Source organism: Chrysemys picta, unplaced genomic scaffold (assembly GCF_011386835.1).
Source record: "Chrysemys picta bellii isolate R12L10 unplaced genomic scaffold, ASM1138683v2 scaf56, whole genome shotgun sequence".
In the NCBI taxonomy this organism is placed as follows: Eukaryota; Metazoa; Chordata; order Testudines; family Emydidae; genus Chrysemys; species Chrysemys picta.
In genome coordinates, this window is record NW_027052763.1 from 16,516 (window position 1) to 42,644 (window position 26,129).

Consider the following 26,129-nt stretch of genomic DNA (forward strand, 5'->3'; position numbering starts at 1 on the left):
GGATCCAATAGAAATATGGATTTTCCAGTCTCTTCTTTCTAGGAGTCCCCAGGGCTAAGGTAAAACCCCTGCGGCCCCTCCCCATTCTGCTCACCTCCAAGATGTGCTGGAGTTTGTCTGTGCTGGGGGGTGCTGTCAGCAGGATCGAGAGCTCGTCATCCATGTTCTCTGGGCAGGCCTTGCTCAGAGCCTGCCAGCGGAGGGAGACCAGGGGTCAGGAGCCTGCATTAGCACCGGTGTGCCATTGACCAAGAGCTGGCTGAGGTAAGCGCCGCCTGGCCGGAGCTCGCACCCAGAAACCCTGCCCCAGGTCGGAACCCCCTCCCACACCCAAATTCCCTCCCAGACCTCACACCCGGCACCCCAACCCCCTGCCCCAGGTCGGAACCCCCTGCTGTACCCTAATCCCTCCCAGACCCCACACCCCCACCCCAATCCCCTACCCCAGCCCTGAGCCCCCTCCCGCACCCAAACTCCCTCCCAGAGTCCGCACCCCAACCCTCTGTCCCAGCCCGGATCCCCCTCTGGCACCCCAACCCCCTAATCTCCAGCCCAATCCCAGAGCCCGCATCCCCACCGGAGCCCTCACCCCTCCCTGCACTCCAACCCCCAGCTCCAACCCAGTGAAAGTGAGTGAGGGTGTGAGAGCGAACGACTGAGAGAGGTGGGCTGGGCTGGAGTGAGTGAGGGTGGGGCCTTGGGGAAGGGAATGAAAGGGGTTGGGTCAAGGGCGTTTGGTTTTGTGCAAGTAGAAAGTTGGCAACCCTACTTAAGGACCTTTGAAAAGCAGCCTCCTTAGCACCGCTCCTGATACCAGGGGCCAAGGCGCCCCCGGACATGAGAACCACAATAGGCCAGAGCAAAACGCTGCGTTAGAAATCGGAGCTCAGGCTGCCAAGCGAACGATAGCTGACAGACAGGAGATGCAGGAATTAAGGTTGTGCCTTCAGCCAGCAACTGGTGTTCATCCGTTTGCACCACACACACACCTGTAGGCAGGGCCACTATTTCCTTGTCTGTCTGCCTGTTTAGCGTCTCTCGGTCCTTACTGTGCCCATCACCGTGGTGTCTGAGTGGCAAACCAAGGGTTTGACGTGTGCATATGAAACTGCCTGACTGGAAGGACGTGGTTTGGTGTGGATCAGTGACTGCTGGGGCGATTGGTGACAGAAGGCTCTGAGGGCCTGGCTCATTCCGACCTGGCTCATTCCAATGGCTTCTACAGCTCAGAGCAGCCCAGTCTCCTGCCTGGGTCCGACGCAAACCAGGAAGTACAGGACCACGGTTAATAAGAACAGCTCAAAAGATCATTTTCGCTGACCCAGCCCTGCACAGATTTCCAGCTTAGGTTTGCATTTTCAGCAAAAGTTCTTCTTGATTATTTTCTCCCAACCCCCTTCTGCCTCCATAATAGCCAGCCACCCCGTCAGTCGCATCCTGGGGCGCTCCAGGGACAGCGTGTGTGCGTGTATGTGTACATCTGTACATATGTGTATGTGTACATGTGTGTATGTATGCGTGTACGTGTATGTGCACATGAGTGTGTGCACATGTGAGTGTGCGTGTGTATGTGTGTACATGTACCCCAGTCAGATGTATACATCTGGATTTCCTTTGAAAGAATTTTCAAATTGAGCTGATCAAGTGCAATGGCAAAGCACCCAATTCCTCTGCCCCCCAACTGCCTTTGCTGCTTTAACGTACAACCTGCTCCGCTGGCACCTCTGACTCCTGAAAGCCCTAACGCTCCCGGGGAGCAGGCCGTGCCCTGCCCTGCCCTGGCTGCCCCGGGTGTTACCTCGGAGGGAATCGTTCCAGATTCCAATGGGTGGCAGGTCCAGGGAAGAGCCTTATCTGGCGGGAGGCTGTACCAGACCCGCCCGACCCAGGCAGGCTCCCAGGTACTCTCTGCTCGGGGCTGATAAGGCTCCTTAGCAGTTTCTCTCCAAACAAATTCCAGTTCAAGACACCTGAGAGCTCCACAACAGAGCAGCATCCCCAGAACGCAGCAGGGCGGGGGTTAGGGGGAGCAGTCGGTAGCAGCACCTGCCCCTCGTACGGCAGAAGCGAGAAGTGCCAGCCTCTCTGCACAGAGCAGCAGCGTTCAGCATGGGCCAGACGTGCTGCGGTGATGGGTAAGAGCGGGCTCGGAGAGCCAGAGGGTCTGTGGGGAAGCGCTGGGCCCTTCTGCTCTGCACTAGGGCCGGGTGGGCGTGTTCAGCTGGGATTGGAACCCACCAGCACTTGTGGGTGTGAATGTGGGGCTGGAACTCAATGTGGGGCGCTACTGGGGGGAAGGGCAGAGAGACACCTTGGCTGAGACCCCAGCTCCAGAGAGACAGTCACTCCTGCCCAGCCGGGTAAAATTGCCCAGCTGTGTGACAGCCCCCCCAACCCCGAGGGGTTCCCCCTCCCCCCGGTATGTCACAGCAGGGTAATGTGCATACTGAACGGCAGGGGTTGCCAGAGACTGGCTGGGAGAGGCCTTTGGGGATGGAGGAAGCAGCACTAAGGTACATGCCAACCTCCCTACAGAGGAGGGGCCGTGGCCCACAGGTGTGGGGCAGGGAGCTGGGACACTGCGTGGTGGGTCATTGTCTGGCCCAGGCCCTTCCTAGCTGGAGGCCGAGGCATTTTCTTCAGGTCACCTTCCGCTGCAGCTTGGCCACGGGCCCCCATACCCTCTAGCCCAGCCAGGGATCCCAAGTGGGGATTGTCACGGCTGGCTCCTCCCTGCCGCCAGCAGCTCTTCACTGCCAGGGAATTCCTGAAATCCTGTGTGCTCCTCCCCCCACACCTCCTGGGGCTGTGAGTGCCCTCCCCCCGGACAGCCCCTCCCCCGAGCTCTGAGTGCCCCTGGCCAGTCCCTCCCCTCAGCGCCCCCCCCCACTTCCTGGGGCTCTGAGTGCCCTCAGCCTGTCCCCCTCCCACACCCCGGGGCTGAGTGACCTTGGCCAACCCCCGTCCCTTCAGGAGGAACTCCCAGTACCCACCCAGCCCCCACACCTCAGGGTTCCCCTCCCTGCGGCTCTGTGGCTGTACCAGGGTGGTCCGGCTTCCCCAGGGGGCAATTTAAAGGACCTAGGGCTCCCAGCAGGGGCCGGAGCCCCAGGCCCTTTAAATTGCCACCAGACCCCCACTGCTGGAGCCCTGGGGTAGGGCTGTGGGGCTCTGGGGGCTATTTAAAAAGTCCGGGACTCCCGCTGCCTCTACCGCCCCGGCCCTTTAAATAGCCACTGGAGCCCCGCTGCTTCCCCAGGGCTCCTGCGGCTATTTAAAGGGCCGGGGCGGTAGAAGCAGGGGAGCCCTGGGCCCTTTAAATAGCCCCCAGAGCCCTGGGATAGCGGGGGGCTCGGGGGCTATTTAAAGCTGCCTCTGCTGCACCCCGTCCCCGCACCAGCCCACACCCCCTGCCCTGCAGGCAGCCAGCCCTGTCTCCAGCCAGCCCTGCACCCCCTGTCCGCAGCCAGCCCCTGCTGCACCCCTGCCCTACCTCCAGCCCCGCCACCCCTGTTCTGCCCGCACCAGCCCTGCCCCCCTGCCCTGCCTGCAGCCAGCCCTGCACCCCCTGCCCACAGCCAGCCTCTGCCGCACCCCCTGCCCTGTCTCCAGCCAACCCCTGCCGCACCCCCCTGCGGCCCTGCCCAAAGCCAGCCAGCCCCACACACCCCTGTCTCCAGCCAGCCCCGCACCCCTTGCCCTGCCTGCAGCCAGACCCTACCTCCAGTGAGCCCCTGCCCTGCCTCCAGCCAGCCCCATGTCCACTGGTGCCCTGCAGTTCCCAGGGCAGTCACCCTGCACACCTGCTTCAATGAGGGGGGCAGGGAGCAGCTGGGACCCACACATGTGCACACCACTAGGGTGACCAGACAGCAAGTGTGAAAAATCGGGACAGGGGGTGGGGGATAATAGGATCCTATAAGAAAAAGACCCAAAAATCGGGACTGTCCCTATAAAATCAGGACATCTGGTCACCCTAGCACACCCCCAGGGAGTGGCGGCGACCCAGACACGTGAAATGGAGCTCATTAATAACCGATCAACAGCATATATGATGCAATGTACAGAATATATAATTTTATTTTTTATATAGTTATGGAAAGTAAATAATACATGCAAGAAATTAAAGGCTTTTTTTCCCATTATTTTTTTTGTTAGTCATCCCTGCCGGGGCCCCGCCAAAAATGTTCGAATTGGGCCCCGCCCTTCCTAAAGCCGGCCCTGCTGGAGAGAACAGGAGGATTCAGTCAGCAGGGGCTGCCGATCCGTCCCATTCACCAGGGCTGCCATCCTGCGGCTTCAGCATTAGTGGCTGGGGTGACTTGGGGAAAGGTCTCAACCTCCCCACATCCCACTTCACTGCTGCCAGAATCCCTCCTGACCCCCCGCTACAGTTCCCTCCCTACCCAACCTGGGTGGGGCTGGAGGAGAGGGGTCTGAGAACTTGAGCTGTGGATTGGAGGTGGAACAGCTGTCAGGGGCACTGACGGGGGAAGTGGCAGGAGCTCCCCGTACAAGGAGGGGGGTTGCCACTGGAGGTCACTAGGAAGGACAACAAGACTCCATCCTGGGGGTCAGGAGGGGGAATCCATCCCTCAGAGATGGGCAGGGGCTGGGTGGAAATGCTGCTGGTTCCAGGGGCCGTTAATCCCCCCTGATTCCTCGGAGGCGTCTGAGTCTCAGACAGGTTCTCGTTCCCTTGCAGCAGGAGGACGTCACGGCCAATGTGATGCACCAGCTCCGTATCATGCGGCACTTGCGCCAGGTTCCTGAGGCGCTGCAGGGCCTGTGCCTCTGAGGCCACCAGCAACTCCCGCTCCCTGCTGCAGGTACTGCTCTCGCTCTCTGTAAATTGGGAGCTAGTGGAAGGGGAAATGGAGCCCCCTGGCACTCACAGAAAGCTGATTACAGAATGAGCCCGAACTGAGAGGCACCATATCCGCCCCCCTAAAGAGCCAGACTTCAGTGGTGATACAGCCCAGCTGGGGTAGCAACAGGATTGAGAACGAGGTAGGAAGTTCAGAGCAGCAAGGAAAGCCTGGAGGGGAACTTGAGAAGAGAGGTTGGAAAAGTGCAGCAAAGAGAAAGGTGCAGACCTAGCTGTTGGGTCCAGGGCCCTGGGCTGCTATCAATGTCAGGGTGGGACTGGGTTCCCCTACCGGCCTCAGAGGAGGCGGCGTACACGCACCTGGAGAGGGTTCCCAAGCCCAGCAAGGGGGCTACAGGCTGAGCAAGTGCCCCAGCGATGGCAGAAGGACTTCTGTCTGTGGAAAGACCTCTTTGGACTTTTAGTGTGAGGCAAGCTGGGCCGCAGAAGGGTGGACTAAAGGTGGTGACCTGGCCGGAGTTACCAGGCAGAGAAACTGCCGTGGTGCTGGAGCGACCATGGATGGGGGACGCTAGCCCAGCGAGAGGGCTGTGATGCCATGCCTGGCCGCCAGGGGGCACCTAACGATGAGTAGATTCATTTATGATTAGCATAGTTGGCAGGATTGAGTTCCCCCTGTGATCCGTGAGGGAAGTCTTGGTTGCTGAAGGAATCATAGAATATCAGGGTTGGAAGGGACCTCCGGAGGTCATCTAGTCCAATCCCCTGCTAAAAGCAGGACCAATCCCCAGACAATTTTTTGCCCTGATCCCTAAATGGCCCCCTCAAGGATTGAGCTCACAACCCCGCGTGTAGCAGGCCAATGCTCAAACCACTGAGCTATCCCTCCCCCAAGCAGGTGTATCAAGGGACCAAGCTGGTCGCTGGATTTCCCACTTCAGTTCCAGGGACTGGCTAAGCAGCCAAAGCAGATCTAGGGGTTTCTCCAGCAGCTCCTAGAAAACCAACAGACGCAGAAGGAAGTGCAGGTGGAGCTACAGATGCAGCAGCAGCAATACCTGTGAGAGATCCTGCAAAGGGAAATCAACCCAGGGTCTGCTATGCCCATGGACAAAAAGAGCAGAGAAGGAGAGCATGCCTGGGCTGTGCTGAGAAGGTTAGCCCAGGGAGAAGGGCATGAGAAAGTGTACAAGCGTGGCCTAATACCAAGATGGGAGCAAGAGTTCTTTGTTTTGGGGGCAGAGAAGCAGGCCACATCAAAAGACACGGCCTGCTTAGGAAATTGCTGAGTGGCTGAACGAGGGGCCAGGGCCCTAAGAAGTTAGAAAGAAAGGAGAAGGAGAAGGTGTCCTCTGACACAAACCCCCATGAGGCAGGCAAGGTGGAGGTGGCTGGGGTGGCCATGGACCTTGCAGACCCTCCACCAGTATGTCACAGAGCTACTCTCTGTGGATCACCCCGCTCAATGAGTGTTCATTCTAGGAAGCAAGCCGGCTAGACAGTAAAACAGCAGAGGCTGCTCCCAATGCTACACTCGGTTTCTCAGAAATGAGTAGACTTTATGGGCAGAAGAGACCGTTAGAGCATCTAATCTGACCCCCTGCATATCACAGGCCTTTCTGCACCATATGGGGCAGGCAGAGCTCTGCCTGGGCGCAGGGGGAATGGGATGGGGGTAGATCAAGGAAAGGGGGGAGGGGAATGGGTGTGAGGGAAAGAGCTCCTGTCCCAGATGAAGGAATTTGGGGGCAGAGGAAAGGACCCTGCTCCACAGAGAGGGGAGAGGGTTTCTGTGAGTGCCAGGGGGCTCCATTTCCCCTTCCACTAGCTCCCCATTTACAGAGAGCCAGAGCAGTACCTGCAGCAGAGAGCGGGAGTTGCTGGTGGCCTCAGAGGCACAGGCCCTGCAGCGCCTCGGGCACCTGGCGCAAGTGCCGCATGATACGGAGCTGGCGCATCACATTGGCCATGTCGTCGTCCTGCTGCAAGGGAACGAGAACCTGTCTGAGACTCAGACGCCTCCGAGGAATCAGGGGGGATTAACGGCCCCTGGAATCAGCAGCATTTCCACCCAGCCCCTGCCCACCTCTGAGGGATGGATTCCCCCTCCTGATTCCCAGGATGGAGTCTTGTTGTCCTTCCTAGTGACCTCCAGTGGCAACCCCCCTCCTTGTACGGGGAGCTCCTGCCACTTCCCCCTCAGTGCCCCTGACAGCTGTTCCACCTCCAATCCACAGCTCAAGTTCTCAGACCCCAGTCCTCCAGCCCCACCCAGGTTGGGTAGGGAGGGGACTGTAGCGGGGGGAGCAGGAGGGATTCTGGCAGCAGTGAAGTGGGATGTGGGGAGGTTGAGACCTTTCCCCAAGTCACCCCAGCCACTAATGCTGAAGCCGCAGGATGGCAGCCCTGGTGAATGGGACGGATCGGCAGCCCCTGCTGACTAGGGTTACCATACGTCCGGTTTTTCCCGGACATGTCCTGCTTTTCGGCAATCAAACGCCCGTCCGGGGGGAATTGCCGAAAAGCCAAACATGTCCGGGAAAATGCCGGCCGGGCACTTCCCCTCCTGCGGCTGCTCTGATCTGCTCCGCTCCTCCCCTCTCAGACTTTAAGAGCCGAGCTGCCCGAGCCAGCGCTACCGGCTTCGGGCAGCCCCCCCTGCCTCCGGACCCCCAGCCGCCAGCCAGACACTTCCCTTCCCGGGCTCCAGCTGCGCTGAGGAAGCGCCAGTCGGGGGCGCAGAGTCTGGGGGCTGCCCGGCAAACCGTGAAGCCGGTAGCGCTGGGGCAGCCCTTTCCCCATAGCTGGGAGTGGGAGGGAGGAGGGGGCTGAGTTAGGGCGGGGAAGGGGCGGAGTTGGGGCGGGGCTAGGGGGTGGGGAAATGGGCGGGGTCAGGGCCCGTGGAGGGTCCTCTTTTTTTATTTATTAGACATGGTAACCCTACTGCTGACTGAATCCTCCTGTTCTCTCCAGAAGGGGTCCAGCCTTGCCAGCAGCAGGACAAGCGTCCCCTGCCCATGTGCCTCAGCCCTGCCTGGTCAGACGCCATCACCCGTCAGTCCTTGGCCTCCCAGGCTGCCAGTTATGGGAGCAACTCTGGGTGGTGGCTCGGGTGACACAGACACCAGACCACTAGGAATTGGGTGCGGCCCTGTGGGACAGGAGAGTCTCGCAGAGGGCACTTGGGGGACTCTCCTGCCCTTCCCAAGAGCGATAGCACCCTGTCCTAAGAACGTAAGTCTGGGATAAAGCAAAGCTGGTCATTAATTAACCTGGCTAAAGAGCTGGGTGGAGCTGCTCCGGGGACAAGCTGGCTCGCTCCTGCTCATGGAGGTGAATTCATCTCCCTTCCCAGGAGCACCTGCTCTCCCTTTCATTCCCCACCAGGCTCCTTGTGCCAGGCCAGCGAATGGCCACAGGATGGGAATGAGGCCTGGGCCCCGCCCCAATCTCCTGAGGCTAATGCAGCTGCTCATCTTTTCCCCCATCAGCTGCTGGGTTTCCCCCAGGAGGGAGTAGGTGACAGGGAGAGAGAGACACACACATTTGTCCTTCTGGTTGCAGGGCTTGTGTCCTTCCAATCCCATTGGTGGCTGCACAGTGGGCAGAGTCCTCGCTGCGTGCCTGGCCCAACAGAATTGCAGGGCGTGGTGTGGAACACAGAAAGTGATAGAGAGACTCATCCTCCAGCCGGGGTCAGTCTCGGAGAAATTGGCTGGGGTCCCAGTCTCACTCTTCTAGCGGGTGCCATTTCCCAGCTGGGTTCCTTACCCCTCTGGTGCAGCAGCAGCTGGTAGAGCCGGTAAAGCCCCTCCCTGGCCTGCCGGCTGATGTCCTTGGCTGGGTCACTGACGGACAGAGCCAGCTGTGCCATGTGGTGACCCATCCTGGGGAATTCCGCTGAGTTCTAATGGACGGGAGAGGGAGAGGGGACTCCATCAGCATTTTCCTGTTAGCTCCCAGTCCCCCCGGGCCAGGACTCTCCTTCCCCTCAGCCCCTCTGCAGGAGATGCGAGAGGATAGGAGCTAGAGCCAGACCCTTAATTTCCTCTGCCCCCAAGGAAGCCTGGAGCACAGGGCTGTGGACAGGGCCCTCCATGAGGACTTGCTTCCCCAGCTGCTCCAGGATGACAGGGAGGCATGAACCTGGAGCACAGTCAGAGGTCACTTATGTCAAACTCAGGGAGGGTGATGGTGAATCTGAGCAGGGCCGTGCTGCTCTTAACGGCCCTGGCTCTCTCTCGCGGCACCCTGGACATGATCCAGTAGTTAATGTGCTGTGGGGAAAGGAAGCATTGCACTGACTGCCCTGACCAAGGATGCCCACTGGGGGCCCGGCTAGGAGGACAGACTGGAAAATGGATCTAAGAGTGAAGGTAAAATTGCCCCCACCCCTCTCATCGGGCTCACCTCCAAGATGTACTGGAGCCTGTCGGTGTCTGGGGACTCTACCAGCAGGTTCCCCAGCATGGCGTCCAGGAGGTCTGGCAAGACCCTAGGCAGATCCTGAAAGCAAGGGAGAGCCATGGGTCAGAATTAGGGAAACTGGGGCTAAACTTGCCACAGGGTGGGAAGTGGGGTCTCTGGGAAGCACTGGTGAGACCCCCAAACACATATCCTGGCCTCTCTCCTTCACATCCCACTGCAGGCAATTAGCAAGGACTCATGGCAGGATGACAGCTGGCTCTTCAATCCATGACTTTAGCATGATCTACCTGCACTTGGGCGGTGTCCTTCTCCATGCCCAGGGTGAAGACGGCGTGCAGGGCAGCTCGGAGGAGGTGGGTCTCCAGCTCTGGCTCCAGGGCAGGTGTCATGGTGCTGGCAAGAGAGAGGAGCCGGTATTAGACTGTGCAGTACGGGGATGGGACTGGCACCAACACGCAGGTGAAACTGCAGGGAAATAGGCACAGGCTGGCAAGAAGGGAAACTGAGGCACCGAGCCAGGGAATGACAAGGCCAAGGTTTCTCACACAGACAGTGGCAGGGCAGGAATAGCCCCTGTTCCCTGCACCCTGCTGCCCCTCCTGTATCTGATCCTGGGTGTGAGCCTCTCCCCATTGCAAAGCCGTTGCAATGTTACTGGAGTGAAAAGAACAGCCCAGCCAGGAGAGAGTGAACCTTCCCCGCACCTCTGCCAGAGGAGCCACCCTTGGGCGGTGACCTGGGAGTGGGAGGGGCAGTGACTCCCAGCCCTGGGCCTGAGCAGCATTGGGGTTAGGGGAACCGGGCCGGCGGGTCTCGGTACCTGAGGTTGCCCACAGCAATCAGGGAGTTGGCGAGGACGGCGCCGGGTGGAGAGTTATCAGGCAGCTCCTCAATGAGCTCCTGTGAGACCCAAAGGAGCGTGTGAGATTCGGGCCTCACTGACACTTCCCAGTGAGGAGATTACACAGCCAGGGCCCCACACAACCAGCAGGATCCCCCCACCTGCCCCCCACTCCTCCGATTCCTGCCCAATAGTGACCACTCTCCGAATTTCTCCCGTCTCTTCTCCCCAGTCTTCAGCCCCAGCAATCTCTGCCCTCAGCTGCCCCTCCAGCACCAGCCATCCCCCATCCATTGGCCTGGGGAGACCCCTGCCCCTCCCATGTCTCTGTCCTCCCTCTGGGCGCCGTGTCTCGCTCACCACAATCCTCTCCGCCACAGCCGCCTTGCAGCAGTGCGGCTCCAGTGTGTCCTGCCCTCTCTGCTGTGCAGCGAGACGCGGGGTGGATGGCGTGCAGGAACACGAGCTGCTGGGCCTCCTCCTGCACCCACCAGGAGTGGGGTTAGGGGAGAGAGAGCCAGTTAGCCAGAGACCTCCCTGCCCCCAAACAGTAGCTGCAGGACTCAGGCCTGAATGGGGGATAGTGGGGACCCGCCCATTGTCCAAATCACCCACCACTCCACCACAAGCAGGGTCAGGAACTGGGACAGTGCCTGTGGGGGGAGGAGACCCGGCTAGTGTGTGACAGACACCCCCACCTCTGGGGTCCCAGATCATGGAGGAGAAAGGTCCCCATTAGGGCTGGTGGATCATCAGGGACAAGACCCTCTGCAGGGGGTCAGGTGCTGGGAAGGGGCAGGACAGTCTCGGTTCCAGCACAGCTGGGGAACGTTTGTACCTTTTCTCCATCTTGGAGCTGCTCTCGGCTGTTATTGAGAGCAGCCTCCTCTGTGGCCACGTCCACCCATTCCTCCTCCTCGTCCCCTGAGTCCCTGGCGGTCCCTGCACCAGGGAGAGAAGGGGACAGGGTGACGCCTGCTGCCACTCGGGGGAAGGACAGGGGCACGCTGGGGCAATGTGTCCCCTTCCCACCTCCGGGACCCAGGGCAGATCGGGCCCCACACTCCCCCGTCTCAGTGATGCCTTCAGCCCCCAACTCCTGCAGGAGCCCATAGCAAAGAGACCCCCCCCACGCTGTCCTGGACTCCCTGGGAGGTGCCTCCCCCCAACTGGAGCACCGAGGACCAAAGTGGCAGCATCTAGTGTCAGTGGGGTTCATGTGGCTCAGGCCAGACCCCTGGGCTGGGGATCCGCCCCCATAGCACTGATTGAGGGCCTGGGCCCAGGGTGTTCACAGCCCCGCCCTCACCTCTCCCTGAGCCCAGCCTGACTCCTCACCTGGAACAAAGCTGCGGCGCCCATCGGCCTCGCTGCTGCCCGAGTCCCAGGCACTGCTGCTGTCCCATGGGAAGCGGGCCGAGCTGCTGGTGGTGGGACAGGGATCCTCCACCTCCTGCCCTGGGGAGGCTGGAAGGTCCTCACTGACCGGGCCGGGCGATGCCTCCTGCTGGGAATCAGGGCTGGGCTCCTGGAGCTGCTGCTGCCCACACAACATGGCCCAGAGTCACTCTGCCCGGCTCCCCTCCTGCGCTGGGTCCTGCCTGCCCAGACGCAGCCTGGCCCAGCTCCATTTCGACCTGGCCTCTCCCACCTCGGCGCCTGCGCTGGGAGCGGGTTTTCTCCGCCAGAAGACTGGGCACTTCCACCTCCTGGCCTGGCCGGGAGCTCCTTCCCCGCCAGTGGGGACGGAGGGGCCGCTCTGCTCCCGGGGAAGATGGCAGCTGCTTCCCTCAGGCTCTGGGGCCACCTGCAGAGCCTTCTTCCTGAACATCCTCAGGAGCCTGGCCACCCTGGAACCGAGCGGGGAGCGGGCGTGAGTCTGGGGTCAAGGCAGCCTCTCACTAACCAGCCTGTTTGGTCCCTCCCCATCCCTGCCCCAGCCAGAGCAGCTCCTCCTCCCCCCACAGGGGTGCATGTAATGCAATCTACACGCACTGGCAGGAGTTCATTGCATGATCTGCTCCCAGCGTTCCCCCTCGTCACCTCTGGGGCTGCAATGCCCGGGGAGTCTCCTCCTTTTCCATCACTGGGCTCAGTCACTTTGGACAAGCAGCTCCCTCCTGCCGTCCCAGGCCACACTCCCCCCCAGGCTAGAGAAGGAACAGAACCCAGGAGTCTGGACTTCTCCTGGGAAACCATTCCCCAGGTCAAAGTCCCGAGGCAGAGCAAGGCCAGGACCCCCGCCTTTCCCATTGATTTCCATGCTCAGCAGCTCACAGGGTCTGGCCCAGCTCAGAGACGCTCAGCCTGGGGAACGGTCTCCCACAAGGGAAGCGTTGGGAGCCCCATTGCTGGGACCTTTCCAAACACACTGGAGACGGCTCTGGAGAAGCCCCTCCCCGGTCTGAGAGCGAGGGGCTCCTGGGGGCGGTTTGCAAATCCAATCTCCTTTGGGAGAGATTAGTTCCCCCTCTTTCTGCCTCTCCCCAGACAGACAGGGGACGCCAACGGGGAACCCTAATGCCACTCACTTGCTCTGCTGACGGAGCGATGGATGGAGGATGTTCAGTATCGTCCCTCGCCCTCCTCCTCACTCCCCAAAGCCAAGGCAGGCTGGAGAGGGTGGTGGTGACCTGAGGAGTTACCCTGCCCAGCCAGCAGGCAGGGGGATAGCACTGGGCGATCGACTGGCTGTGAAAACAAGAGTCTATCTTATTGCCAAGGGACAGAGAAACTCAGCCAGCAGCAGGGGGTGCAGAACACTGGCCTAATGCGGGGGTGACAGCACCTCCGGGATCCTGACATCCCGGCACTTTACACACCTTCCTGGAGCCTCCCAACCCCCCTGGTCTGTAGGGGCTGCTACCCCAACCCTACTGATGGGAAACAGGCCTGGGGTGGGGAAGCTACTGGCTCAGGGTCACACCAAGTGTCAGAGCCAGGGATGGGACCCAGCAGTCCTTATTTCCAGGCCCCTTCACTAACCACTGCTGCACACTCCCTCCCATAGCTGGCAATTACAACCAGGCCTTCATGTCCGGTCCCCCTGCTTTGAGAGGGAGTGTGCTCCGCTGGAGTGACTGGAGCAGGGAACTGGGAGTCAGGACTCCTGGGTTCCATTGCTGGTTTCCTATTGACCTGTGGGACTTTGGGTAAGTTGCTCCCCGCTCTAGGCTCTGTCCCCAGCAGTCAAATGGGGATTTCATACTTTCCCACTATTGGAAAGTGCTGGGAGAATCCCCCAGCAAAAGCTGCTCTGACAGTGCTAAGCAGCATCTGACCATTAGAGGTCAGAGCGCACTGCCCAGGAGGAGGAGTGTTTGGTTCTGGGCTGTTGGAGTACGGGCTTTCAACCATCTGTGCACACATATTATACTAATTGCATCTAGACCACATCTCCCTAGTTTGCTTGTGAGAATGTCCTTATTAACACCAAGATGGATCACATCTACTGTTTACCCACCTCCACTAGGCCCGTAACCCTGCCAAAGTAGGAGCTAGGATTGGTTTGGAATGATTTGTTCTTGACAAGTCCATGCTCACTAGTCCTAAGAACCAAATTGTCCTGTAGGTGCTGACAAACTGATTGTTTAATAAGGAGTTCCAGTATCTTTCCAGGTATGTTAATGGATGGGAAGACGTTCTTTTTCAGGGATCTCTGACGAGAACTGGGGCACAGCACTTAGTTTGTTGAGGCCATAAAATGGAGACAGGCACCTCTTCTCTTCTCCCAGCACCCCAGATACCTAAAAGGGTGGGACTCACATCCCTCAATGGGCTTTAAAAAAGACAATGGTTACAACGTGGCCCCAACCATTTCTGGTTTCTGCAGACTAGATGTTTTAGCAAAGTTTAGAATTCCTTGGTGCTCAACACCATGAAACTCCCCTTTCTCCTTTACAAAGGGCTTTAACGCCCCTTATCTCACCCAGGCTCTCGACTGCCCAAAGTTGGAGAATTGTCCCTGTTCCCATTGCAGAGCACTCCCCACGACACACACACAGAGTCCTCCTGGTGGTGGGAGGGGAACAGAGGAAAGGACAAAAGAAGTAAGAGATGAAGAGAAAGGAGGGAGGGATGGAGGAAAAGGTAAAACAAAAAGGACAAACCCTAATGTCCCCAGTGATTCTAAGGGACAAAATCCCAGGTGGGGAATAAAATTCGGCCACCTTAAGCTAGTGTTTTCCATGCCTAGAATTCAGCTGGCGCCAGATGCATCAGACTGAACAGGTTCCAAACCTCTCGGAGGCTCTTACCTTCTAAACAGGGACGTCTGTTTTCTAGTAAAATCAGGAAAAAGAAAGGAGAAAACTCAAAAGAGGTTCCTCCTGGCGCTCATGTACGTGACCCCTAATACTCTCTCAGTCCTCAAAGAGAGACCTCGAGAAGGAGACTTGCTGAAGCAAAGCTACAGGGGACTCTGAGGTTTCCCTGGCCCTGCGCCCCTGTCCTGCCTGGCTGATGTCAGCATCTCTCTGTGAGGTCACCACCTCCCCAGCACCTTTGACCAATAGGCTGATGTCCTGCAAAAGGCCTTTGTGATGTCACTCCCACACACACCCCTCCCCTGCAGTGCTAATGTCCTGCCGCAGGCCAGACACTTTGGAGGTTTGAGCTACTCTCTGTGGATCACCTCACTCAATGAGTGTTCATTCTAGGAAGCAAGCCGGCTAGACAGTAAAACATCAGATGCTGCTCCCAATACTACACTCGGTTTCTCAGAAATGAGTAGACTTTATGGCCAGAAGAGACAGTTAGAGCATCTAATCTGACCCCCTGCATATCACAGGCCTCCTGTCTACCACAATAGCTACTTTTGGGGTAAACACATTCCAGAAAGGCATCTAGTCTTTATTAAATGACATCAAGAGACGGAGAATCCACCACTTTCCTTGGTAGCTTCTTCCTGTGGTCAGTCATCCTCGCTGTTGAATATTTGTGCCTTATTTGTCATAGGAATTTGTCTCTTTTCACCTTCCAGCCATTCCCAAACCTCAGCCAGCATTTGTAGCTGACAAATCTCACGAATTGTCACAGATTGCGGTGTTACTAGAGAAGGTTTTGGAATTAACTGATAAGTCACTGGGACCAGATGGCATTGACCCAAGAGTTCTGAAAGAACTCAGATGTGAAATTGCGGAACTACTAATTATGGTTTGTAACCTGTCCTTTAAATCAGCTTCTGTATCCATGACTGGAAGATAGCTAATGTAACACCAATATTTAAAAAGGGCACTATTGGTGATCCCGGCAATTACAGACCAGTAAGTCTAATGTCAGTAACGGGCAAATTAGTTGAAACAATTGTAAAGAATAAAATTGTCAGACACATAGAAGAACATAAATTGTTGGGCAAAAGTCAACATAGTTTAGGTAAAGGGAAATCATGTCTTACTAATCTATTAGAGTTCTTTGAAGGGGTCAACAAACATGTGGACAAGGGGGATCCAGTGGATATAGTGTACTTAGATTTCCAGAAAGCCTTTGACAAGGTCCCTCACCAAAGGGTCTTATGTAAATTAAGTTGTCATGGGATAAGAGGGAAGATCCTTTCATGGATTGAGAACTGGTTAAAAGACAGGGAACAAAGGGTAGGAATAAATGGTAAATTTTCAGAATGGAGAGGGGTAACTAGTGGTGTTCCCCAAGGGTCAGTCCTAGGACCAATGCTATTCAACTTATTCATAAATGATCTGGAGAAAGGGGTAAAAAGTGAGGTGGCAAAGTTTGCAGATGATACTAAAGTGCTCAAGATAGTTAAGACCAAAGCAGACTGTGAAGAACTTCAAAAAGATCTCCCAAAACTAAGTGATTGGGCAACAAAATGGCAAATGAAATTTAATGTGGACAACGTAAAGTAATGCACATTGGGAAAAATAACCCCAACTATACATACAATATGATGGGGGCTAATTTAGCTACAACGAATCAGGAAAAAGATCTTGGAGTCATCGTGGATAGTTCTCTGAAGACTTCCACGCAGTGTGCAGCGGCAGTCAAAAAAGCAAACAGGATGTTAGGAATCATTAAAAAGGGGATAGAGAATAAGACGGAGAATATCTTATTGCCCTTATATAAATCCATGGTACACCCACATCTTGAATACTGTGTACAGATGTGGTCTCCTCATCTCAAAAAAATATATACTGGCATTAGAAAAGGTTCAGAGAAGGGCAATTAAAATGATTAGAGGTTTGGAAGGGGTCCCATATGAGGAGAGATTAAAGAGGCTAGGACTTTTCAGCTTGGAAAAGAGGAGACTATTGGGGGATATGATAGAGGTATATGAAATCATGAGTGATGTGAAGAAAGTGAATAAGGAAAAGTTATTTACTTGTTCCCATAATATAAGAACTCCACTATAACCTCCCTCCAGCCTGACAGTTCACCTTTCAGTACGACCCGTTGTAGTCTCCCCTTTAACCAATTCCTTATCCACCTTTCAATTTTCATATTGATCCTCATCTTTTCCAATTTAGCTAATAATTCCCCATGTGGAACCGTATCAAATGCCTTACTGAAATCGAGGTAAATTAGATCCACTGCGTTTCCTTTGTCTAAAAAATCTGTGACCTTCTCAAAGAAGGAGATCAGGTTGGTTTGGCACGCTCTACCTTTTGTAAAGCCATGTTGTATTATGTCCCAATTACCATTGACCTCAATGTCCTTAACTACTTTCTCCTTCAAAACATTTTCTGAGACCTTGCATACTACAGATGTCAAACTAACAGGCCTGTAGTTACCCAGATCACTTTTTTCCCCTTTCTTAAAGCTAGGAACTATGTTAGCAATTCTCCAGTCATACGGAACAACCCCTGAGTTTACTGATTCATTAACATTTTTTGCTAATGGGCTTGCAATTTCATATGCCAGTTCCTTTAATATTCTTGGATGAAGATTATCTGGGACCCCCGATTTAGTCCCATTAAACTGTTCGAGTTTGGCTTCTAACTCAGATGTGGTAATATCTACCTCCATATCCTCATTCCCATTTGTCATCCTACCATTATCTCTAAGCTCCTCATTAGCCTCTTAAAGACTGAGGCAAAGTATTTGTTTAGATATTGGGCCATGCCTAGATTATCCTTAACCTCCACTCCATCCTCAGTGTTTAGCGGTCCCACTTCTTTCTTTGTTTTCTTATTTATATGGCTATAGAACCTGTCACACCTTTTACTATTGGTTTGAATTCCCTTTGCAAGGTCCAACTCTACATGGCTTTCGGCCTTTCTCACTTTGTCCCTACATTTTCTGACCTCAGTAAGGTAGCTTTCCTTGCTGATCACTCCCATCTTCCACACCTTGTAGGATTTCTGCTTTTTCTTAATCATCTCTCTGAGATGCTTGCTCATCCAACTTGGTCTACAACTCCTGCCTAAGAATTTCCCCCCCTTTCTTGGGATGCAGGCTTCTGATAGTTTCTGCAACTTTGACTTGAAGTAATTCCAGGCCTTCTCCACCTTTAGATCCACAAGTTCTTCAGTCCAATCCACTTCCCTATCTAATTTCCTTAATTTTTTAAAGTTAGCCCTTTTGAAATCAAAAACCCTAGTCACAGATCTATTTTTGCTTACCCTTCCATTACCCTTCCATTTAGTTTAAACTGAATTAGCTCATGATCGCTCAAACCAAGGCTGTCCCCTACAACCATTTCTTCTAAGAGATCCTCACTACCCACACCAAATCTAAAATGGCATCCCCTCTTGTTGGTTCTTCAACTACTTGGTGAAGGAATCCATCAGCTATCACATCTAGGAAAATCTGAGCCCTATTATATTACTAGCACTTGTCCTCCAGTCTATATCTGGGAAGTTAAAGTCTCCCATGATCACACAATTCCCATTAGTATTTACTTCATTAAAAACATTAAAGAGGTCTCTATCCCTATCCAAATCAGACTCCTGTTCTAACAGACAGCAAACCCCCCAAAGACAGGGATAGAGCCCAGAAATCGAGATGGTGGGGAAATTTCATTGAAACCGTTTCTGTCCGAAAATCCCATTCAAACTAAACCACTTTGTTTCTTGAAATCATATCAAGTGGCATGAAAATTCTTTGCAAAAATATTTTGTTGCAAAACAAAAGCATCTTCTGTGTCACAAAAAGAACAGGAGTACGTGTTTGTCTCGTCGCACACAAAGAGGAGACACTTAGATCTCAAAAATTAGATAAGATGTTTCAGTCTGAGCTAAGTAGTTGCTGCTCTTAACAATTGCAACATAATAAAATACAAATAAAATAGACTATTTCAGCCATTCTATTATGTCCTAATCTGATCTGAGTAAACATGATAGGACACCTCATCTTATGCACTGCTCCTAGTGACACTCTCCAATAGATCCCCATCCTCCACCTGTCGGGAGGTAGGTAGGAGCGGATTGTTATCCCTACTTGAAAGAGGGAGAAGCTAAGGCTGAGAAAGGAGAATTGACTTGTCTTAGGTCACACAGCCAGTCCGTGGCAGAGTTGGGAATAGGACCCAAGAGCCCTGATTTTCAAACTAACCATCGGATCTTGAATTTCAGACATTGAATGACCTGAATAAAGTGTTCTCAAGTGAGTTCCAGACCAGCAAGAGTTCATAGTAATTATTCAGCAAGTATTTTAGGAGAACTGGAATGGTAGAGAAAATAATGAACTGCAGAGAAGCAGCAAAATTTGTTGAACATATGACTGGTTATGACTATTTACTTGGTCTTAAAAGAAAACAACAGGGACCTGAGTCTCCTCCCTGTCAATAACCCCCTGCTCAGCCAATCAGGGTAGCGACTGAGGGGCGGGAGGATGAGGGTTCTCACCAGAGAGCCCAAAGGATGGCCCAGGTCACCGCTGGGGATCACTGTCTGAGCACTATTTCAACGCCACATTTTTCGGTGGACCTCCCACAATGGGAGTTGTAGAGCACCCCCTACGACACAGACCCCCCCCCCCCTCCTGGTGGTGGGAGGGGAACGGGGAAAGGACAAAAGAAGTAAGAGATGAAGAGAAAGGATGGAGGGATGGAGGAAAAGGTAAAAGAAAAAGGACAAACCCTAATGTCCCCAGTGATTTTAAGGGACAAAATCCCAGGTGGGGAATAAAATTCGGCCACCTTAAGCTAGTGTTTTCCATGCCTAAAATTCAGCTGGCGCCAGATGCATCAGACTGAACAGGTTCCAAACCTCTCGGAGGCTCTTACCTTCTAAACAGGGACGTCAGTTTTCTAGTGAAATCAGGAAAAATAAAGGAGAAAACTCAAAAGAGGTTCCTCCTGGCGCTCACGTACGTGACCCCTAATACTCTCTCAGTCCTCAAAGAGAGACCTCGAGAAGGAGACTTGCTGAAGCAAAGCTACAGGGGACTCTGAGGTTTCCCTGGCCCTGCGCCCCTGTCCTGCCTGGCTGATGTCAGCATCTCTCTGTGAGGTCACCACCTCCCCAGCACCTTTGACCAATAGGCTGAGTTCCTGCAAAAGGCCTTTGTGATGTCACTGCCACACCCACTCCTCCCCTGCAGTGCTAATGTCCTGCCACAGGGCAGACACTTTGGAGGTTTGAGCTACACAAAGAGGAGACACTTAGATCTCAAAAATTAGATGAGATGTTTCAGTCTGAGCTAAGTAGTTGCTGCTCTTAACAATTGCAACATAATAAAATACAAATAAAATAGACTATTTCAGCCATTCTATTATGTCCTAATCTGATCTGAGTAAACATGATAGGACATGAAAGGCCTTTGTGATGTCACTGCCACACCCACCCCTCCCCTGCAGTGCTAATGTCCTGCCACAGGGCTGACACTTTGGAGGTTTGAGCTACTCCCTGTGGATCACCCCACTCAATGAGTGTTCATTCTAGAAAGCAAGCCGGTTAGACAGTAAAACATCACAAGCTGCTCCCAATGCTACACTCGGTTTCTCAGAAATGAGTAGACTTTATGGGCAGCAGAGACCGTTAGAGCATCTAATCTGACCCCCTGCATATCACAGGCCTCCTGTCTACCACAATAGCTACTTTTGGGGCAAACACATTCCGGAAAGGCATCTAGTCTTTATTAATGACATCAAGAGATGGAGAATCCACCACTTTCCTTGGTAGCTTCTTCCTGTGGTCAATCATCCTCGCTGTTGAATATTTGTGCCTTATCTGTCATAGGAATTTGTCTCTTTTCACCTTCCAGCCATTGGGTCTTGTTCTGCCTTTCTCTGCTAGACTAGAGAGCCCTTTAATACCCAGTATTTTCTCTCCATTAAGGCACTTCAACACTTCAATGAAGTCCCCTTCAATCTTCTTTTGATAAGCTAAACAGGTTGAGCTCTTTCCATAGCTCACTAGAAGGCATTTTTCTCCAGCCCTCAGAACATTTCATGGCTCTTTGCTGCCCCAGCTCCAATTTCTAGGACCATCTTTTTCAAAGGAGGACACCAAGACTGGAGGCAGTATTCCAATAGCAGTCTCACTGCTGCTGTGTCACCTCCCTATCCTACTCACGGCTCTGCTCCTACGTCTAATGATGGCTTTAGCCCTGTTCACCACAGCATCACACTGGGAGCTCATGTTGAGTGGCTTCTCCACTCTGGCCCCTAAATCCTTTTCAGAGTCACTGCTTTCCTGGATCCACGTCCCCATTCTGGAGGTGTGGCCGGCGTGCCTTGTTGCCACGTATAGGACCTTGCATTGGGCTCTGCTCAAACTTGTTTTCTTTGAATGGGTCCAGCTGGCCGAATGAGCCAGATCACTCTGTATCACTGCCCTCTCCCCATCAGGAATTACCACTCTGCCTGTATTTTGTCACCCCTCAATCTTATCCGCAGTGATTGTATGTTTTCTCCCAATTCATTGATAACAATTATTTTAAAAAATTAGTCCTTGAGAGCTTCTTCAGACCCTTAGTACCCAGGACCTGCTCCCCACATCACAGTGAGAAATGCTGTCCAGCCCTGCTGGTACAGAGGGGATAAGCACAGAACAAACGTACCTTTAGGAGCTGTGTTGTCCATAGGCTCTGAACAACATGTGGGGGTCAGCAGATTACAAACGCACGACAGACCTGTAGTGTAGACAGGTCCCAACTGTGTCTCGGTTTCCCACCCTGTAAAATGGGGAGAAGAAACAAAACCTTGATTAGCTCCATTTGATAGCTGGGGAAACCGAGGCACCCAGCGGTGCAGAGACTCGCTCATGGTCCCAAAGCCAGGAATAGAAAACAGCAGATCTGATAGCCAGGCCTGGGACCTAACCCTGGTTTTCCTGGCCTTGCTGCTCTAAGTTTAGTCACAGCCGCCATGTCTTTTCCCCCGTGTCCCTTAACCCCATGTCACTGCAGAAGAGAGATTTTCTGGTAGCCAGCTGGCTCTCCTACATATGGATGTCGTTCCAAAAGACGTGCTCTGACTCAGTCCCATGCTATGGTTGGCTGAAGGAACCACGTGGTCACATTCTAGCCCTGAGTTGTACAGGAGGGGCGACTAGATGCACATAATGGTCCTTTCTGACCTGAACCTCTATCAATCGCTACATTTTCTGCTGCTAGGAAGAGAACTCTGGACCTATTTTCTCTCATTCACTTTCAGTCGGAATAATTTCAATCCAGGCCAAAGGATTTCCTCTTCCATTGTGTCTTCAGCACCTTTGGGAGCAACCAGTTACTGTTACCCACAGGTTACCAGTTTCAACCTGTCCCAGGGTGAGATGGCCAGGAAAGGGGTTGGAGCTCAACTGCACCTGGCCGAGGTGATGCAGGTCCCTAGGGTGAAGGGAATAAGTGTGGGGGTCACGTGACAAGACTCAGCCTGTGACTAGGACCCAGGTGTGACGTTATTGATATAATCTGGGACCATATAGATCATTGTTGCAACCGAGGTCCTGTAGTGGCACGCAAATCTTGTATAAAGGGGGTCAAATGGGGTGTCTAAGACAAGATTATGGTTTACTGGTTATGATTATGCTGTCTATATGTGTGTATTACTTTTGTAGTTGAAGTTATGAATATTGGCTCTATACTGTCTGTATTTCAAACTTATGCTATGCTGCTGGGTGACATCCCAGACAAACTGGTGTTAGCTCTGCCGAGCCTGCTTGATGGCCCATTAAGGACCATCAGCTATACAATGGACCCATTGAGAGAAGGCAAATATGCCTTGAGACTCAGCAAAGTATGCAGGAACTTGCCCATGTGACTCCAGACTCCATTTTGCTGTAATTTTCCACAGTAAGAACAAAGAGGTGTTCTTACACCTGGAAAAGACTATATAAGGCTGATGCCTCATCTCCATCTTGTCTTCAATCCTGCTTCATACCTCTGGAGGAACTTTGCTACAAGCTGAAGCTTTGAACAAAGGACTGAGGACCCATCCCAGCGGGGGATGTATTCCAGAGACTTGATTTGAACCTGCAGTTTATTCCATTGCTGCTGCAAGCCTGAACCAAGAACTTTGCCATTACTGTATGTAATTGATTCCATTTAACCAATTCTAACGCTCATCTCTATCTTTTTCCTTTTATGAATAAACCTTTAGATTTTAGATTCTGAAGGATTGGCAACAGCGTGATTTGTGGGTAAGATGTGATTTGTATATTGACCTGGGTTTGGGGCTTGGTCCTTTGGGATCAGGAGAACCTTTTTCTTTTACTGGGGTATTGGTTTTCATAACCATTTGTCCCCATAACGAGTGGCACTGGTGGTAATACTGGGAAACTGGAGTGTCTAAGGAGATTGCTTGTGAGACTTGCGGTTAGCCAGTGGGGTGAGACCGAAGTCCTCTTAGTCTGGCTGGTTTGGTTTGCCTTAGAGGTGGAAAAACCCCCAGCCTTGGGCTGTAACTGCCCTATTTGAGCAATTTGTCCTGAGTTGGCACTCTCAATTGGGTTCCGCCAGAACCGCATTGTCACACCAGGCCTGCTGAGAGATAGAAGGGCAGCCTGTACTCAGCCAGGAGAGAGACCCCAAGGGAAGCAGGCATGGGAGGGGCTTGGAGCGTCCTTTAAAGGTCAGGGACAAGCTGGGAAGGGGCCAGGCTGAGCACTAAGGACAAGGCCCTAGGAGGGAAAGACAGGGCAGTTTAGGAGATGGGGCAGATAGTCCAGTTGGTTTCGGCTCCCAGGACCAGACACCCAGAGGTGAAGGTGATTGTCGGGGCTTCTGTCCTTCTTCCCCAGTGTAGATTTGATAGTGGAGAAGACTGATGCCGTAAGGGGGAAGTGAGTTACCCCAAGGTCACCCAGTGAGTTTATATCACCAATGCATACTCGGAAGGATCCAATAGAAATATGGATTTTCCAGTCTCTTCTTTCTAGGAGTCCCCAGGGCTAAGGTAAAACCCCTGCGGCCCCTCCCCATTCTGCTCACCTCCAAGATGTGCTGGAGTTTGTCTGTGCTGGGGGGTGCTGTCAGCAGGATCGAGAGCTCGTCATCCATGTTCTCTGGGCAGGCCTTGCTCAGAGCCTACCAGCGGAGGGAGACCAGGGGTCAGGAGCCTGCATTAGCACCGGTGTGCCATTGACCAAGAGCTGGCTGAGGTAAGCGCCGCCTGGCCGGAGCTCGCACCCAGAAACCCTGCCCCAGGTCGGAACCCCCTCCCACACCCAAATTCCCTCCCAGACCTCACACCCGGCACCCCAACCCCCTGCCCCAGGTCGGAACCCCCTGCTGTACCCTAATCCCTCCCAGACCCCACACCCCCACCCCAATCCCCTACCCCAGCCCTGAGCCCCCTCCCGCACCCAAACTCCCTCCCAGAGTCCGCACCCCAACCCTCTGTCCCAGCCCGGATCCCCCTCTGGCACCCCAACCCCCTAATCTCCAGCCCAATCCCAGAGCCCGCATCCCCACCGGAGCCCTCACCCCTCCCTGCACGCCAACCCCCAGCTCCAACCCAGTGAAAGTGAGTGAGGGTGTGAGAGCGAACGACTGAGAGAGGTGGGCTGGGCTGGAGTGAGTGAGGGTGGGGCCTTGGGGAAGGGAATGAAAGGGGTTGGGTCAAGGGCATTTGGTTTTGTGCAAGTAGAAAGTTGGCAACCCTACTTAAGGACCTTTGAAAAGCAGCCTCCTTAGCACCGCTCCTGATACCAGGGGCCAAGGCGCCCCCAGACATGAGAACCACAATAGGCCAGAGCAAAACGCTGCGTTAGAAATCGGAGCTCAGGCTGCCAAGCGAACGATAGCTGACAGACAGGAGATGCAGGAATTAAGGTTGTGCCTTCAGCCAGCAACTGGTGTTCATCCGTTTGCACCACACACACACCTGTAGGCAGGGCCACTATTTCCTTGTCTGTCTGCCTGTTTAGCGTCTCTCGGTCCTTACTGTGCCCATCACCGTGGTGTCTGAGTGGCAAACCAAGGGTTTGACGTGTGCATATGAAACTGCCTGACTGGAAGGACGTGGTTTGGTGTGGATCAGTGACTGCTGGGGCGATTGGTGACAGAAGGCTCTGAGGGCCTGGCTCATTCCGACCTGGCTCATTCCAATGGCTTCTACAGCTCAGAGCAGCCCAGTCTCCTGCCTGGGTCCAACGCAAACCAGGAAGTACAGGACCACGGTTAATAAGAACAGCTCAAAAGATCATTTTCGCTGACCCAGCCCTGCACAGATTTCCAGCTTAGGTTTGCATTTTCAGCAAAAGTTCTTCTTGATTATTTTCTCCCAACCCCCTTCTGCCTCCATAATAGCCAGCCACCCCGTCAGTCGCATCCTGGGGCGCTCCAGGGACAGCGTGTGTGCGTGTATGTGTACATCTGTACATATGTGTATGTGTACATGTGTGTATGTATGCGTGTACGTGTATGTGCACATGAGTGTGTGCACATGTGAGTGTGCGTGTGTATGTGTGTACATGTACCCCAGTCAGATGTATACATCTGGATTTCCTTTGAAAGAATTTTCAAATTGAGCTGATCAAGTGCAATGGCAAAGCACCCAATTCCTCTGCCCCCCAACTGCCTTTGCTGCTTTAACGTACAACCTGCTCCGCTGGCACCTCTGACTCCTGAAAGCCCTAACGCTCCCGGGGAGCAGGCCGTGCCCTGCCCTGCCCTGGCTGCCCCGGGTGTTACCTCGGAGGGAATCGTTCCAGATTCCAATGGGTGGCAGGTCCAGGGAAGAGCCTTATCTGGCGGGAGGCTGTACCAGACCCGCCCGACCCAGGCAGGCTCCCAGGTACTCTCTGCTCGGGGCTGATAAGGCTCCTTAGCAGTTTCTCTCCAAACAAATTCCAGTTCAAGACACCTGAGAGCTCCACAACAGAGCAGCATCCCCAGAACGCAGCAGGGCGGGGGTTAGGGGGAGCAGTCGGTAGCAGCACCTGCCCCTCGTACGGCAGAAGCGAGAAGTGCCAGCCTCTCTGCACAGAGCAGCAGCGTTCAGCATGGGCCAGACGTGCTGCGGTGATGGGTAAGAGCGGGCTCGGAGAGCCAGAGGGTCTGTGGGGAAGCGCTGGGCCCTTCTGCTCTGCACTAGGGCCGGGTGGGCGTGTTCAGCTGGGATTGGAACCCACCAGCACTTGTGGGTGTGAATGTGGGGCTGGAACTCAATGTGGGGCGCTACTGGGGGGAAGGGCAGAGAGACACCTTGGCTGAGACCCCAGCTCCAGAGATCAGAGGGGTAGCCGTGTTAGTCTGAATCTGTAAAAAGCAACAGAGGGTCCTGTGGCACCTTTGAGACTAACAGAAGTACTGGGAGCATAAGCTTTCGTGGGTAAGAACCTCACTTCTTCAGATGCAAGTCTTGCATCTGAAGAAGTGAGGTTCTTACCCACGAAAGCTTATGCTCCCAGTACTTCTGTTAGTCTCAAAGGTGCCACAGGACCCTCTGTTGCTTTTTCCAGCTCCAGAGAGACAGTCACTCCTGCCCAGCCGGGTAAAATTGCCCAGCTGTGTGACAGCCCCCCCAACCCCGAGGGGTTCCCCCCCCCCCGGTATGTCACAGCAGGGTAATGTGCATACTGAACGGCAGGGGTTGCCAGAGAGTGGCTGGGAGAGGCCTTTGGGGATGGAGGAAGCAGCACTAAGGTACATGCCAACCTCCCTACAGAGGAGGGGCCGTGCCCCACAGGTGTG

General features: G+C 54.1%; 2 long non-coding RNA genes across 2 annotated transcripts in view; one reads left to right on the forward strand and one right to left on the reverse strand.

Moving 5' to 3' along the window:
- The first annotated feature begins 394 nt into the window (after window positions 1–394).
- LOC135977876 (uncharacterized) overlaps window positions 395–26,129 on the forward strand; it is a 32,784-nt gene continuing 7,049 nt past the window's right edge. The window contains exons 1-2 of the long non-coding RNA XR_010595321.1: window positions 395–2,135; window positions 9,477–25,464. This is a non-coding gene — a long non-coding RNA (uncharacterized LOC135977876). The remainder of the gene's footprint in view (window positions 2,136–9,476; window positions 25,465–26,129) is intronic.
- On the reverse strand, window positions 9,543–11,575 carry LOC135977875 (uncharacterized). The gene is made up of 4 exons (XR_010595320.1): window positions 11,436–11,575; window positions 10,458–11,039; window positions 10,077–10,156; window positions 9,543–9,649 (listed from the first exon to the last, which is right to left on the reverse strand). It is a non-coding gene; the product is annotated as an uncharacterized LOC135977875 (long non-coding RNA).